At 39.0% G+C, this 17,539-nt stretch overlaps 1 protein-coding gene across 2 annotated transcripts in view; it reads left to right on the top strand.

Moving 5' to 3' along the window:
- Positions 1-275: 275 nt before the first annotated feature.
- adgrg1 (adhesion G protein-coupled receptor G1) overlaps positions 276-17,539 on the top strand; it is a 60,249-nt gene continuing 42,985 nt past the window's right edge. For both annotated transcript variants that reach the window (XM_038288356.1, XM_038288355.1), the window contains exon 1: positions 276-671. The gene's annotated coding sequence lies outside the window, so the exon portion shown is untranslated. The remainder of the gene's footprint in view (positions 672-17,539) is intronic.

Raw genomic sequence — 17,539 nt, 5'->3', positions numbered from 1 at the left:
GATTTAATAATAGAAATGTATTGTTTTTTATGAAATTTGACTATATGTATTTTAATCCATGTATAATTTCCTTTAAATTATTGATGTGTGTCAATATATATATATATAAATTAACTTAATAACCTCCATTTAAGCCTTTTTAACTACTGGTTAATAAAGGAATCAACTCTGTCCTGGAAGCAGCTTCCAGACACGCGCCTTAATTCGCTGTACTCCGACACCAGGCTTTTATTTTGAAAGGTATAAAGAAAGTAGTCTTTCCTCATCAGGTTCGCTTTGATTGGCAGGTCTGCCGCTTTGAGCGCCTCTGATCTCTGTGGTCCTCGTAGCCTTAACGCTCGAGACGCTTTAAATTAGACGCTTCCCAGCCGCGCTCCTTCCTGACTTTTTAATTCTCTTCCAACTTTTTATTTTTATCTCTTTCTTAGGAAACTTCATAAAACGTGCATGTATGCTAATTAGCAGGTGAGAAGGAATTACTCTCCTTCCTTTCTGTGAAATACGTAAATTCGGCTCCTCTTTTGAAGAAGCTTAGGCCGCGCGCGGCGTGTTCCGGTCCACTTCCGGCCTCCTCGGACTCGTTGGGTTCGGATCCGTGGACGTGGAAAAACTCACCTGGATCCTCGGAGCTTCAGACGTTCAGGTGAAGCACAAAGAAAAACGCAGCAGGGGTGAGTCTGTTCAATGAAGCTCTGAGCTTTCAGCTGGAAATCTGCTTTAAACTTGACTTTATTACACTTATTATAATTATTATCGCCTGGACGAAAATATTTACATTTATTTTGTATAAAATAAAAATAAAGAGAAGCTTTTATCAATTAAAACAACTACTAGATAAGAAACCCATAGACTACAATAGCTATGATATTCTATTTTATTTATTTTTCTTGAAGTATTCATAGAAGGAAATAATAATAACTTAGTAACAGTTTAGTTTGAACCTGTCTGTCAGTGTAGCTGGTCTGAGGTCAGCTGCTCCACAGCCTCACCTTAGCAGCAGTCAGAGCTGCTGTTCCATCCTACTGCTGTTGCAAAGTGTGAAGCCTTTCAGTCAGCTGACCAGCTGTGCGCAGCAGCAGGTGGGTTACCTACGGTGGCCGGCAAGTACAAACAGGCAGCAAACAATGAAACGAGCTGCAAAAGCATGCGATTCAAGTTTATTTATCCCTGGGGATTCCTCCTTCAGGGAAACTCTGGTTCCAATAACTTATATACAGTCCAAAGGGTTAAAGCAAGATGTCATTAAAAATAAATATAAAATATGACAGACAATATAAAAAGACTGTATATAGGAGAAAAAAAGCATGAAAATAAGAAAAGTTTTAATGTCCTGGAATATGTTTTCCTTAGAGATCAAATATCTGCACAGTAGAGAGCTAAGGGGAGGCTATGGAGTAGTTGACTTGGATTATTGCACTTCTACTGCAGAGATGGACTGACCTTATACATAAGTAAAAATTATACAGGCTACACAGTAGTTAGCATGAGTTATTGCACAGTTAGAGAGAGGAATATTGCACATGAGTAAGAATAGGTAATGTTTTGCAAAAACACACAAACACAGAAAAAAAATGCAAAAAGAAAAACGCTGCAAAGAAATTGCTGAAATCACTGATAATAGAAGCAAAAAAACCTACAAACAAGAAAACAAATATATATTTATATATATATATATATATATATATATATATATATATATATATATATATATATATATATATATATGCATGAAGCTGAAATAAAAACGATCAAATGATAAAAACCTGCGCAAAATCACTCCAAAAAATTGCGCCACACCACTAAAGGGAGCTGAACAAAGAACGAACCATGTTGCATCATAGTCCTACTTATATTAATATACATAACTATGCTGTTAATCTGTAATACTGTGAGATGATGTGTTTAAAATCCTGCTTTAAAGCTTAACTTCCTGTTTGTACGGAACACGTTTGCTGTCGTTTTTACTATTTGCATCTCTTTCTTTCTGTGGTTGCACCTTTTTTGTTTGGATTTGCATTAATTGTTTTTGCTTCTATCTTTAGTGATTGCTGCATTTTTTTCTGTAGCATTTGTTTTTTTTTGCCTTTGCAGCTCACTTATTTTTTTATTTTTTTGCTGCACGTTTGCATCTGTCGGTAGTGTCAGAAATATGATGAAATCTTTTATGATTATTTCTAAAAACACAGCATAACTTTATAAGTTCCGGCGACTATCTAAAGCTCTGAAGGTGTTTTCTCTATATAAGGCTGTATTTATTCAGCCTATTGCTGTTAATTAGGTAGAAGTTGATTTTAAAAGACACATCTGCTCAAATGTTTCTGCTCTTTAAAGTCATTTAAAAGTGAAAGAAATGCTGTCGCCCTTTAACCTATCTTTGGGTGAAGGGTGTCACTTCCAGAAAGGAGATGAGCAGCATCTTTGGTGCCACTTTAGCACAACTTATCAGCAAGATAATTATGCATTTAATGAGAAGAAAGACATTAATATTTCACACGGTAAGTATTAGGGATGCACGATATCGGGATTTTGGCCGATATCCGATATCCGATATTTTAAAACTCATGTAGCCGATAACCGATATCGATACCGATGTTAAAGCTGGACAAAAATAAGTAGTCATTGAAAATAGCAGTTTTGTTATCCATTTCTGACACTTTGAAAAATAATAAACTCAAATATATTTTCATATGCTGATATCAAATTGATTTTTAAAAACGCGGTATCGATCTATTTTACTTTCAAAATCTCGTGAAATGTCATGGTTCTGTTACAAACTCTCGTGATATTTTGCAAATTCTTGTGAGATTTTGTTAGTAAAATAGATCGATACCGCGTCAATATATCAACATATAAAAATATGGCGCATTTGGTGAATTTTCGGGGGATTTCGTAGCATAACGATGACATATAGCAATATTTCATTAGTAAAAGAGATTGATATGGTGTTTTTAAATGGCAATATATCAGCATAGGAAGATATTGGGATATTTTAATGGATCAATATTTTTCCCCTCGTCTTTAGAAGTTTTTAAGTCTGTAAAAAAGAAGTTTTAGAGGAAGAAGAAGAAGTAGTATTTATTTTTTTTTTTTAGACTTTAGAAACTCAGAAGCTGATCAAATATCGGGTTAAATATCGGTGGGGTGGCCGATGTCCCATATTCAGTTTTAAGGCCGATACCGATAGGGGGCCGATTATATCGTGCATCCCTAGTAAGTATATAATTACTTAACACCGTTTGTCTTTATTCCGTATTTTTTCCCACTTGTAAATAAAATTAGCTGCAGTAGGAATGACGTTTTTTTAAAGGTGTTGTTTTTGACCCCTCTGACTGATAACAGCACCCCAAAATGTTAAATGTGTAAAATCTTACAGGCAGGGAGCTCTATAGTTTACCACAGAGTATTAGGGTCATGCTGGAGATTTTATTTTGCTTCTATTTCCAGAATAAAGCTTTAACATTACGAGAATAAAGTCGAAAGAGAATAGTGATAAAATCCGAGAATAAAGTCGTAATATTAAGAGAATAAAGTCCTAAAACGAGGAGAAACAAGTTGTATTTCATGACAGCTCTTCCAAGAAGCTGTTTCTTCCTTAAAATGAGGAATGTGGAGCATCATGTGAAGTTCTACTTCAGCATCAGTTTGATAAATCAGGAAATCTTTTAGCAGCAGCATCAAACTGGGCAGGATGTCAAAGTGGACTCTGGTTGCTGATTGGTGGAGCTGCTCGGATGCTTTCTTTCTGAAACAGGTTGTTTTATGATGACTTTATTCTCGTAATATTCCGACTTTATTCTCAAAATCAAAATAGCCAAATACTGGGTGGCAATAGCTGTAACCTCCCTGTTCAGCTGGAGGATGTGGTTTCTGCCTGTGCCAAGGTGTGGAATCAAAAGAGTTCACTCACTGAAGAAGAAAAAACAACAAAGAAAGGTGTGAAAGGAACCTAAAACTAGAGCAGCGGCCCGACTGGATCAGATATTAGACCCGAAACTGAAAGCGAACAGTAGTTTTTTTTCTAAAAATCCCCGCTTATAGAAATGCAAATATTGCATCATAGCGGTGACTCAAAGCAGACAAGTGCTTCTCCTTTGTGCCGATTTCATTTCTTATAATAAAAAAAACCCACTGATGGTAAATTACAAACCCTGCCATGCACACCTGCTCCACCCTGACGCTTAATAACCCGCCGCCTGTCATCTAGTTATTGATTTATTCTTATCAGCCGCATTCCACCTGCTCCTTCGGTTTCCTCAGCAGAGACTCTGAGACACGCTGGAAGTCGTGCAAGGCGCCCACACTCCATCACTATGGTGCTTTCACCAAGAATGCAACACAAACGCAGCCTGGGGAGCATTCCACACCAGCAGCATCAGATTCACAGCTTTAATACGGAGTGGCAACTACCCCCCCCCCCCCTCCATGGCTCGGCTGAAGCCAATGCTTTATGTTGTGAGAAAAACGTGATTGTGAAAGCTTTCACTGCGTTTGGTGAAACTCTCACTTTCAGAACGTTTTTGCAGAAACTTTTGCAGAAACAAAGCAGGCGGAAACGTTTGCACCAAAGACAAATGTATCTTTAAGACGGTTTCCCCCGCTGCTCTGCGAGGACACCTTGTACTGCGTCCGCCGCTCCCGTCTCTGTGAGGCTTTTAAACAGGCTCTGAATCAGCCAGTGACCTTTGACCCTTATTCACGCTAGCTGCCACTTCGGCTGTGATGCCTGAAAACAAAGAGCGGCTTTTGTTCCTCAGATTTCTGCACATTCTTGCCTGCTCCACTGCGGACGAAAAGGGAGGGGAGGGAGTGTTGACTGGAAAACTGCCTCAGGGCCGTAATCCAGGCAGATTAGGCCTGATATGATGATTTTTGGATTAGAAGCTGCTGAAGCAGAGAGATTCTATGACCTTCTATGGGAACATCCTCCTTTTCTTCTAACTAATAAAACAAATTATCAGCAGCAGTTCTAGACCAAATTTACCAGGGTAGGACCTTGTTTTTCTATGTTTTTTTTCATTTGGAAGAAAAGAACCATAGAATAACAAAGAAATCGAGATGAATCAGGGTAAAATCATTTAGTATATGAATCCAGCCATAAAACCAAGCTGACAGACTTCTGATCTAAAAGATGAAAACCCTCTGAGTGCCACTGAAGCTTAAAACTGACTGCTATTTATAATTAGGGATGCACGATATAATCGGCCCCCTATCGGTATCGGCCTTAAAACTGAATATCGGACATCGGCCACCCCACCGATATTTAACCCGATATTTGATCAGCTTCTGAGTTTCTAAAGTAAAAAAAAAAAAAGAAAAAATACTTCTTGTCATGATTGGATTAGGTTCCTAACCCATATGCAGAACACACACGGAGTCAGACGAAAAGTTTAACTGTTTATTTCAAACAAAGACAATGTTAATGTACAGATGCTGTGAAACAGATCCGGGACTGGTCACACAGGGTTCTCTGTAGAGAGGGACAGTTTGGTTAGCCAGGATGCGGTTGATCTTGTCAGAGGAATTGAGCAGGTTTGTACCTGTGTCGTGATTCAGGCTTGCAGCAGAGGGAGGGAACCAGGTTGGGTCCAGAGGCTAGTAGTTGGCAGAGGGCTAAACAACGGCAGGGCTCGACTTCAGACTTATCAGTGTTCAGGTCCAGAGTTTCTTCCGATCCTCTTCTTGAGAGCGGGCAGGCAGGTTCAGACAGTTAGATTCTTCAGATGAGCTCCTGAGAGCTGGCAGGCAGATTTCAGCAGAGAAACTCTTCCAGAGTTCCAGGGTTCAGTCAGGTCTCTTCCTAAGAAGCAGAGAAGACAAAAACTGATTAGGTTCAGGTTCTGGTTTCAGAGGAGTCAAAGAATCAGAGTGGCTGGTTGCCTCAGGCTTCGCTAACCATAACTGGCTTAATACTCTGGCGCTGGAGTGAAGTCCTGCCGCTGCTTATATCCTGGTCTCCTGATGAGCAGATGAGAAACAACTTCAGGAGACCCAGAACGCCCTCTGCAGGAGAAAGGCAGACAGAACCCAGAAACCAAACAGAAAAACAAACCCCAGAAAGCGATCCTTGGTGCCCTCTGGTGGGCAAGCCTCCGGATCCCAACACTTCTTCTTCTTCTTCCTCAAAAACTTCTTTTTTACAGACTTAAAAACTTCTAAAGACGAGGAAAAAAATATTGATACATTAAAATATCCCAATATCTTCATATGCTGATATATTGATATTGGGATTTTGGCCGATATCCGATATGCCGATATTTTAAAACTCATGTAGCCGATAACCGATATCGATACCGATGTTAAAGCGGGACAAAAATAAGTAGTCATTGAAAATAGCAGTTTTGTTATCCATTTCTGACACTTTGAAAAATAATATACTCAAATATATTTTCATATGCTGATATCAAATAGATTTTTAAAAACGCGGTATCGATCTATTTTACTTTCAAAATCTCGTGAAATTTCATCGTTCTGTTACAAACTCTCGTGATATTTTGCAAATTCTTGTGAGATTTTGTTAGTAAAATAGATCGATACCGCGTTAATATACCAACATATAAAAATATGGCAACATTTGGTGAATTTTCGGGGGATTTCGTGGCACAACGATGACATATAGCAATATTTCATTAGTAAAAGAGATTGATATGGTGTTTTTAAATGGCAATATATCAGCATATGAAGATATTGGGATATTTTAATGGATCAATATTTTTTCCCTCGTCTTTAGAAGTTTTTAAGTCTGTAAAAAAGAAGTTTTTGAGGAAGAAGAAGTATGTTTTATTTTTTTTTAAGACTTTAGAAACTCAGAAGCTGATCAAATATCGGGTTAAATATCGGTGGGGTGGCCGATGTCCGATATTCAGTTTTAAGGCCGATACCGATAGGGGGCCGATTATATCGTGCATCCCTAAAGAAAACCATACAAAGAAAAATAGCTGCAAAAAAGACTTAGCACTGGTTATGTTGTGGCTTTAAAACTGATTTGTTTTGTTCCCTGCTAAAACAAAGTTTGTGAATTCAGTTAAATAATTGTTCAAATATATCTGTAATTTGTGTGTTTTTAGCTTTCTTCCTGTATGGGAAGCTTTTTCAAAATTTGAAGCATTAGTGCAGTGGTTTATGTTAAAATAAACCTTTGGGTTAAGTTGTCGCAAGCAGGTTTTTCTTGTGTTTCTTGTGAATTTGGTTTTACATTTTTATTTCAAGTGGCATTAAAAAGTCTTGCATTTAACTTGCCTTACGCTGTAGGAACCCTGGTTTTATTTAGTTTTTTGGCTGATGGAAACTTTACTGTATCCTTCAGACCAGACGTCACAGACGTCTGAGGCTCACAGGAAGTGCCGCTTCCAAGACACTCGCTTTAACTCGCTTATTGGGAGTTTGTCTGATCCTAAGCTACACATGACTGTGGTGATTTATTAAATGGTCCCTTCTGCTTCACGGCTACTGTGGTCGTTTTACGTTAAGTTTCCAGCTTTTCTTAAGAGATGATTGCATATGACTGAACTGAAGCAGCTGCAGCGTGTTAGCATGTGGCTACGTGTCGTGTTGTGAAACCACCTTTGAAGAGCGCGTCTCAGTGTCACTGGAACATCCTTAGATTTAGATTTATTTTGTCACTTTGTATACAAGAATGTAAATAAAAAGAAATTTCATTTAAAACAGCTCTAGACAATTTAATTTTTTATTTTTGAGCATCATATCAGAAACTCAGATGAGCTGTTAGTTTTCCTGACCGATCGGCTCTAACTAATTAGTTTAATGTTAGTAGAAACTGATTTAATAGAATAGAATAGAAAATCCTTTTATTGTCCCACAATAAAAATTCTGGTTTTTACAGCAGAGAGAGCAGAACGTTAGAGATTGAAGCAACAGATTCTGCAGAGTGGGAGAATAGAGATAGAATGAAGCAGAATGATGAAATGGGGGTCCCTATGTCCTCCAGCAGTCTAAGCCTATAGCAGCAGAACTATAGAGATAGCTCGGGATAACCTGAGCCACTCTAACTAGAAGCTTTATCAAAAAGGAAAGTTTTAAGCCTAGCCTTAAAAGTAGACAGGGTGTCTGCCTCACAGACTAAAACTGGTAGTTGGTTCCACAGGAGAGGAGCCTGATAACTAAAAGATCTGCCTCCCATTCTAGTTTTAGAAGTTCTAGGAACCACTAGTAAACCTGCAGACTGAGAGCGAAGTAGGAACATAAGTATGTAATTTTAATCTGTGAATATCAACATACTGACTTAGAAAATGTTCCCATCATTTTTTTGATTTAAATCCTAAAAAGAAAATGGCAGATCTTTATAATTTGACAGCAATTCTTTTAAAGTTAATATTCGTCAGAAATTATTGAACGTCCTGTAAGATAAGTGGCTTTAAATGAGCTCTTAGCCTTTTCTATCTATATGCTTTCTACCAAAATTTGAAATTAAAACATTATATATTAAGTATCAGCATGTTAAAAGGGATACAATGAAGATTTTATTCGTTTTTTGTTCTTTCAATAAAAAAGTATTTGTAATAAACCACTTCAAATATAATGGAAGCTGTAGCTTCTCCATATTTAATCTTTATCTTAAGATTCTCAAGTGAAATTTTATCAAAACAGAAGGAAAAAAACATTTATCCAAAGTTTCTAGACATGCAGACATCTTTAGGAAATAAATCATAAACACGTCTTTATAGAAAGAAAATACCCGTTAAATAGGATTTACTTTAAAGGGGGGATGCAGAACCATAAAATGTGCTATTTTCAAACCTTTTACAACCTAGATGGTTTGACCTGGATGGCTTTTTTTGTTGTGAAAATCTGTGTCAGACGGTGATGTGAGCCGACCACGGCGAGCGTACGCAGCCAGAGAACGCTCTCTGCATGCGTGCACTAATGCAGCTCTGCAGACAGAATCCAGCACCGTTATAAATAAGTGAATAAAATTACAGTTTTCTTGATCGCTGACGTCAGCAGGTTTTATTTTGGTAATATCAAAACGGCTGAGTCGTGGCGGCAGCCCTTATCACACACAGTCGATCATTCTATCTCTCACACAAGCTTAGTCATTCTTTTGACAGAAACCACAAAAAAAGCATGGCACCTACCTATGGTTTAACTAGGAAAGGGTTTGATCTCTGCAGGATCAGACCTTTCAGTGCTTTATCTCACCGCTAGCACGCCCTGTAGAACCAGCTTTAAGTTGACTGCTGTCAAATTTAGCCTCAATAAATGTAATTAGGATGACAGTTACAGCACCTTTCATCTGCGCTTTCCCCTGATTTAAAGCAACCGTTCAGCCCTTAGAGGCGTTCAGAAAAACAAGGCTTTAAACCCGGCTTTAAACCTGGGTTTAATGGAGACTAAGCCATTCTCAAGCACATATCAAGGTGCTCATTTTGATCCAGATTTATTGTTGATTCTGTTCATGGTGGAGAATCCTGCTTCACAGCAGCAGGTTGAGCCAAACATCCTCTAAATGTGCAGGGTCATCTTTGAGCACGCCATTTCACTTTTCTTTCACCAGTTCACCGCAGTTCTTCCAGCAGTCCACACTTTCTCTGCTCTCTTTTTCTCATGGTCTTCTCCTTCTTTCCCATCGCCCGGCTTGCCAAAAAGTAGCAGCAGCAGGAACCCAGACTGACAGCTCATTGGCTCATTTGGATGACGTGCAGCCTGGAGCCGGACGCTCCAGAGGGCTTTACCGTATTAACAGGAGAAGAGGGGCAAGTGAAGTTGGACAACATGGGGTAATTTATAAATGTTTTAAATCCGGTTGGTCCTGATCCGTCACCTCTGATTTAGAGCCACAAATCTTACAGGACGTTCAGGAAAAAAAACAAAATAATTTATGATGAATATTAACTTTAGAAGAATTGCTGTCAATTTTAAAGATCTGACATTTTCATTTTAGGATTTAAATAAAAAAAAAAAAATTATTGGAACATTTTGTAATGACATCCTTATGTTCCTAACAGAGGACTTTGCTCTTAAAGGAGAATTCCGGTTTTTAACACTTTTAGCCCCTTTTCTGTAGTGTCCAGGATGAAATCGAATGATCGACACCAAAATTTTGACAATTGGTCCTGTCTCTGCTATTTGGCTCATGCATAATCCCCCCCTGGCTGCTTCAGAATGGCTTCCATTGTGCATGTCCGATAATGTCCTTAAAACAACCTTAAACGTTCTTTTTTTAAAATATGCTACTCACCGGGTCGTCAGCGCTGTTCAATGACGTTCCAAAAAAAGTTTCGTAAAGAAAAAACGTTCCTGTAGTGTTTTATTTAGCATTTTGTAAATCCCATTGAGTTCTGTTGGAATAGTCAATATCCCTCCGCCACCGGAAACGGAAATGGGGCCTGTTTACACAGTTGTAGTCTTTTCGCAAGGCCCAAGTGTTTCTGCTTCACTCTGTGTACTCCGACGTCGAGGTGCTAACGTCTGTGTTAAACACTTTAAAAAACTCTGAAAATGGAATACGAAAGGTGGATTCTTGAGGAGGACATATTGGACTTTGAGTTTGACGGTAGAGGATACCGTCGCCAACTAGTGGTCTGGAGTGTGCAACGCTTCAGATTCGAACGGGAAGCGGAAGTTTATAAGCGGTTGTGATGTATCGGAAAAAATAGTTCTGGGATTTACAAAATGCAAAATAAAACAAGACAGGAACGGTTTTTCTTCACGAAACTTTTTTTGGAACGTCATTGAACAGCGCTGACGACCCGGTGAGTAGCATATTTAAAAAAAAGAACGTTTAAGGTTGTTTTAAGAACATTATCGGACATGCACTATGGAAGCCATTCTGAAGCAGCCAGGGGGGGATTCTGCATGAGCCAAATAGCAGAGACAGGACCAATCGTCAAAATTTTGGTGTCGATCATTCGATTTCATCCTGGACACTACAGAAAATGGGCTAAAAGTGTTAAAAACCGGAATTCTCCTTTAATCTGCAGATGATTTCTGCCATTTTTATTTTAGGATTTACTAAAAAAAAACTGAAACATTTAGGCAAAAAAAGGACGGGTATGTTTTATAACTCAGGGTGTTGATATTCGGGGTTTAAAATGACATTGTCTCCAACCTCATGACAAGAAAGATAGATCTAAGATATTATTGGTCCGTTTAGTATTTTTCTGTTGGGTAAATTTAGAGCAAATGGGAAAAAGACGATAAAACCAGCAGCTTTTTATTATTGTTGTAATGTTAAAATAAAGACATGAGACTTTTTCATACAAGCTGAAAATAATAGTTCTGCATAAAAATCTCTTATTAATTTCCTTTTCCATATATTGATTTATGAATGTTGAGTTTCATTCATTCAGGTCTCAGAGCTGTAAAGGTGTCTGAGGGAGACGGGTGGTTTATCCTCTCAGGGTTTGTTTTGGATCAAAATAATCCTTTCCATAACAAGCTAGACTGTTTGTCATGGTTTTTATTCATAATATTTTATGTTTTATGTTTTCTCCAACTGTCTGTAATTATTTTGAGACCTTTGCTGCCTTTCTGCAGGGTTTAGTGTAGTGAGAGACAAACTTTGTCTGCCAGAGAAGGGCGTTATGGACGTTAAGACATGTAAAAAAAAAGATAAAGTGCAGAATCAGTGAATTACAATCTATCTCCTTTATTTATACCTTTTTCTACATCTGCAACTATCGATTATTTTGCAAATAAATTGTTGAATATATTTTCGGATACAAAAAGGGTTTTTTAAAGAAGATTTTTTTACCAAATGAAACCAAGTGAAACTCAAATGTTTCCACTTGTGGAGTTCTGCATAGAGCATATTGACAGAAGACATTTTTATTGTATTTTAATTGCAAAATGTTTATATATTTTTACAATCTTAGCATAATCACTGCTTTTCATGGGTTTCTCTGTGCGCTAAAAGCATGTTTTAGGGTCTCCACACTCCAGTTAACGAATAATTCAATTCTATTCAGTTTATTTCTATAGCTCCAATTCACATCATGTCATCTCAGGTCACTTTCCAGTTCAACCAGATCATTCAGTCAAAGCGATTCAAAGTTTTCTATCTAAGGAAAACCAGCTGATTGCATCGACTCATTGACTCTTCAGCAATCCCCCACACTAAGCATGCTTGTAGCGACAGTGGAGAGGAAAAACTCCCTTTGAACAGGAAGAAACCTCCAGCAGAACCAGGCTCAGTGTGAGCGGCCATCTGCTGAGGCCCACTGGGGTTCAAGGAGACAGAAGCAGACATAGAATAAGAAGCATAGATACAAAAGGCAACTGTCAACCAGCTTCACAGGCGGCCCCGTCCAGGAAACACAGCAAGGCAGACGAGCTCCGAGCCAGCTCCCATGTCAGAGGATGAAGAGAGCACATCCAGTTAGTCACAGTCAGAGAAACAGGACTACACTGGAAAACAGGCCAAGCTCCAACATCTAGAAACAAAGGTGTTGATGGCAGCAGCACAGCTGATATTTCTCTCCAGGATGGAGTCACAGCCAAACAGGAACAGACCAGATGAAGCTACTATAAGAAAAAGCAGAGAGAGCAGAACGTTAGAGATTGAACTAACAGATTCTGCAGAGTGGGAGAATAGAGATAGAATGAAGCAGAATGATGAAAAAGGGGTCCCTATGTCCTCCAGCAGTCTAAGCCTATAGCAGCAGAACTATAGAGATAGCTCAGGATAACCTGAGCCACTCTAACTAGAAGCTTTATCAAAAAGGAAAGAATAATCGATTCCTAAATTAGTTTATGATTATTTCAATTTATCCTTTTTTCCAACTACAATCATGAATCTAAAATGTAACATTAAATGCATTCCTTGCTGAAACAATTGTTGCACGTAACCAAGATGCTTATTTAAGCTGCTTTTTGAACAATATTGCCATCGGTGCGGCTAAAATAACAAACGTGAGCCGTTTTTCGTTCTTTATCAAACATCTCTGGCTCCATCCGCCGTCGCCTTTTCAACTTGTTATGGCTGCTTTTTCATAGGTGTGATGTTCAGAGAACTTCCCAAGATGTTGGCGTTGTGTGAGTCAGGCATCGCTATGATGACGAAAGAAGGGATTTACTGAAAGCATCAGAGAGATCTGAGCGGGATTCACACAATCATCCATCGTCATCTTGCCGCCTTGATGTCTGCATGAGAGCCAGCAGAGCGGAAAAGTTTCAGCATCAGTCTCAGGCCGCAGAGAGAGGAGCTCTGGGCCTCTGCTCCGTGCCGCCTCGCTCTGACATCACAAAGTTTCACACGTGTCTCTGGTTCTCACAGGCAAGAGCCGGGAAGTGAAAGAAAAGGGGAAATCCTGACACCGAATAAATTCCTGGCCTCTTCAGTATAGCAGACAGATGACTTTTCATGCGCTCATATTGTGGATGGATCGTTCTCACGGTTAGCTGAAGCTCAGCATGCACCTTTTGAAGGTTCACACTTCACAGAAGAGCGCGGCGGTGACCCCGCCATGCTCTTTGTGTGTGTGTGTAAACAGGGATTCAGAGAAATGCAGAAAGCAGCATCCGACCGCCATTTCACAGGTTTAGGCCTGTTTTTCACAGAAAGAAGTTGACAAGTTATTCAAAATGATAGAAACAGGAAAAGGGTGGATTTGAATGTAGAGACTGAGGTTCAATCAGTCTGAGACAGGATGTTCCATCTGCACAGGACATTGAAATGTGCTGCATTGGGGGGGGGTTGGGTGGAAACTGTAGATTTCTACCAGTAAAAAATCAATAGGAGTGATTTGGGAGGTTGGTGTTCATCCTGTAAGCGGTGGGTTGGTGGTTTGTTGTTGTTTCATGGGCCCCATGGGGCCCCAGATCCATAAAGGTAGATGTGGCATCAGTACGTGTGAATGGGAATGAATGAATGAATAAGGGAAAGAAGTACAGGTGCTGGTCATAAAATTAGAATATCATGAAAAAGTAGATTGATTTCAGTAATTCCATTTAAAAAGTGAAACTTGTATATTATATTCATACATTACATACAAACTCATATATTTCAGATGTTTATTTTGTTTAATTTTGATGATTACAAATGACAACAAATGAAAATCTCAAATTCATCATATCAGAAAATTAGAATATTGTGAAAAGGTTCAAAATTGATGGCCCCTGGTGCCACACTCTAATCAGCTAATTAACTCAAACCACCTGCAAAAGCCTTTAAATGGTCTTTCAGTCTAGTTCTATAGGCTACACAATCATGGGGAAGACTGCTGACTTGACAGTTGTCCAAAAGACGACCATCGACACCTTGCACAAGGAGGGCAAGACACAAAAGGTCATCGCTAAAGAGGCTGGCTGTTCACAGAGCTCAGTGTCCAAGCACATTAATAGAGAGGCGAAGGGAAGGAAAAGATGTGGTCGAAAAAAGTGTACAAGCAAGAGAGATAACCGCACCCTGGAGAGGATTGTGAAACAAAACCCATTCAAAAATGTGGGGGAGATTCACAAAGAGTGGACTGCAGCTGGAGTGAGTGCTTCAAGAACCACCACACACAGACGTATGAAAGACATGGGTTTCTGCTGTCGCATTCCTTGTGTCAAGCCACTCTTGAACCACAGACAGCGTCAGAAGCGTCTTGCCTGGGCTAAAGAGAAACAGGACTGGACTGCTGGTGAGTGGTCCAAAGTCATGTTCTCTGATGAAAGTAAATTTTGCATTTCCTTTGGAAATCAAGGTCCCAGAGTCTGGAGGAAAAGAAGAGAGGCACTTCATCCACGTTGCTTGAAGTCCAGTGTAAAGTTTCCACAGTCAGTGATGGTTTGGGGTGCCATGTCATCTGCTGGTGTTGGTCCATTGTGTTTTCTGAGGTCCAGGGTCAACGCAGCCAATACCAGGAAGTTTTAGAGCACTTCATGCTTCCTGCAGCTGACCAACTTTTTGGAGATGCAGATTTCATTTTCCAACAGGACTTGGCACCTGCACACAGTGCCAAAGCTACCAGTACCTGGTTGAAGGACCATGGTATCCCTGTTCTTAATTGGCCAGCAAACTCTCCTGACCTTAACCCCATAGAAAATCTATGGGGTATTGTGAAGAAGAAGATGCAATACACCAGACCCAACAATTCAGAAGAGCTAAAAGCCACTATTAGAGCAACCTGGGCTATCATAACACCTGAGCAGTGCCACAGACTGATCGACTCCATGCCACGCCGCATTGCTGCAGTAATACAGGCCAAAGGAGGCCCAACTAAATACTGAGTGCTGTACATGCTCATACTTTTCATGTTCATACTTTTCAGTTGGCCAACATTTCTATAAATCCTTTGTTTTTATTGGTCTTCAGTAATATTCTAATTTTCTGATATGATGAATTTGAGATTTTCATTTGTTGTCATTTGTAATCATCAAAATTAAACAAAATAAACATCTGAAATATATGAGTTTGTATGTAATGTATGAATATAATATACAAGTTTCACTTTTTAAATGGAATTACTGAAATCAATCTACTTTTTCATGATATTCTAATTTTATGACCAGCACATGTACAAGGACCCACCTGCTCTTGGATCTACAGGCTTTGCTCCCTTCTGTTTCCCTGCACCTTATGAATGTTCACGGTAAAAAAAATAAATTTAATCGATTTTGAATCGATTCATTTACATTTTTGCAAAATCGATGTCTAGGGAATGAGATGGATTAGTTTCGTGGTAAGCATTGAAATAAGCAGGAAAGATGCACTTAAGATGACTTTAAGCCAGACAGCTGCAAATATAGCCAATAGGTTGATTGAAGACATTAATAAATGGAGGCTGAGCAGCAAACACACCGTAGTTACAGAAAACGCTGCACATATGGTTTGAGCAGCGGAGATAATGCAGCTCCTGCATGTCTGCTGTGTCACGTCTGCTCACTCGAGTGAAGCTCTTTCACTTTTCACAAACAAGTTTGCACTTTTGAGACAATTTTGTTCACATCTCAGGTTTAACTGTCCGATTTGCAAGTTTGCACTTTTTGTGTTTAATATGACAGGAAAAAAATAAAATACGCGAGTATTTTGAAACACGGTTGAACCGCTTTCATTATTGTAAAAACTAGGGATGCACGATATTGGGATTTTATATCCGATATGCCGATATTTTCAAAGTCATGTAGCCGATAACCGATATCGATACCGATGTTAAAGCTGGACAAAAATAAGTAGTCATTGAAAATAGCAGTTTTGTTATCCATTTCTGACACTTTGAAAAATAATATACTCAAATATATTTTCATATGCTGATATCAAATAGATTTTTAAAAACGCGGTATCGATCTATTTTACTTTCAAAATCTGGTGAAATTTCATCGTTCTGTTACAAACTCTCGTGATATTTTGCAAATTCTTGTGAGATTTTGTTAGTAAAATAGATCGATACCGCGTCAATATATCAACATATAAAAATATGGCAACATTTGGTGAATTTTCGGGGGATTTCGTAGCATAACGATGACATATAGCAATATTTCATTAGTAAAAGAGATTGATATGGTGTTTTTAAATGGCAATATATCAGCATATGAAGATATTGGGATATTTTAATGGATCAATATTTTTTCCCTCGTCTTTAGAAGTTTTTAAGTCTGTAAAAAAGAAGTTTTTGAGGAAGAAGTAGTAGTATTTTTATTTTTTTTTAGACTTTAGAAACTCAGAAGCTGATCAAATATCGGGTTAAATATCGGTGGGGTGGCCGATATCCAGTTTTAAGGCCGATACCGATAGGGGGCCGATTATATCCTGCATCCCTAGTTAAAACAGATTGAACGGAAATTAATCGATTTAAAACTGAATGAATCAAAATCGAATCGATTAAGGACGCCCTATTCACGGTTCTCTTCAGCGTGTTTCAGCGTCGCAGGTTGTTACTCTCTAAAAGTTGTTGTTACGCTGAAAATCAGACCAATACGCTCATTTTTCTTTCTTTTTTTTGTTGAGAGTATTGATTCTTTGACTAAGATCTGGGCTTCCACCTCTATGCATTTCAACACAGACACTGATTAGGCTTAAACGTTTAGTTACTACAGAATCCTGCCGATACCCTGAACTTTAATGAGCGTAAAGGCAGCAGGAACGGTGGTTTTAAAAAAGTTTTCCTCCTTAAGCATACAGGCATACTCTGTATGGTTTTTTCAATCGTTGCTCTCAGCTACAGCTCAGGCTATACCATGAAACCACAGGGTTTAAAAGTTCACAGCTCATGATGTTTGTTCTCTCGCTGTGTGACCCGACGCTTTGACGCTTTGATGCGATCTACCTGCTCACTCTGTATGTCTAAAAACCAGGTGGGTCTCAGCTCTGCAGTGAGCTGGCGCTGCTCGGACTCGTCTATACGGAAGCCAAACGATTAGAAGAGTCAAAAAGATGAAGGGTCGGTGCCTCCTGTTAAACATGAAGCTCACTAGAGTGAAACGCGCTGCCTTGGATATTTGGGCAACTTTGTTCTGAAGCCCTAAAAAGAAAAGGAGACGACGTATTTGGACAAAGACATGGCTGAGCAAACTGGCTACTACGGTCTGTCAGTTTGACAGAAAAGAACTCCATTTCACTCATTGCACCCCCGCCATGCTTCTGTTTTTTAATGTGAGAGGA

Source organism: Cyprinodon tularosa, unplaced genomic scaffold (genome assembly GCF_016077235.1).
Source record: "Cyprinodon tularosa strain WSP-4 unplaced genomic scaffold, ASM1607723v1 ctg252, whole genome shotgun sequence".
In the NCBI taxonomy this organism is placed as follows: domain Eukaryota; kingdom Metazoa; phylum Chordata; class Actinopteri; order Cyprinodontiformes; family Cyprinodontidae; genus Cyprinodon; species Cyprinodon tularosa.
This window is presented reverse-complemented; position numbering and strand designations above follow the sequence as displayed.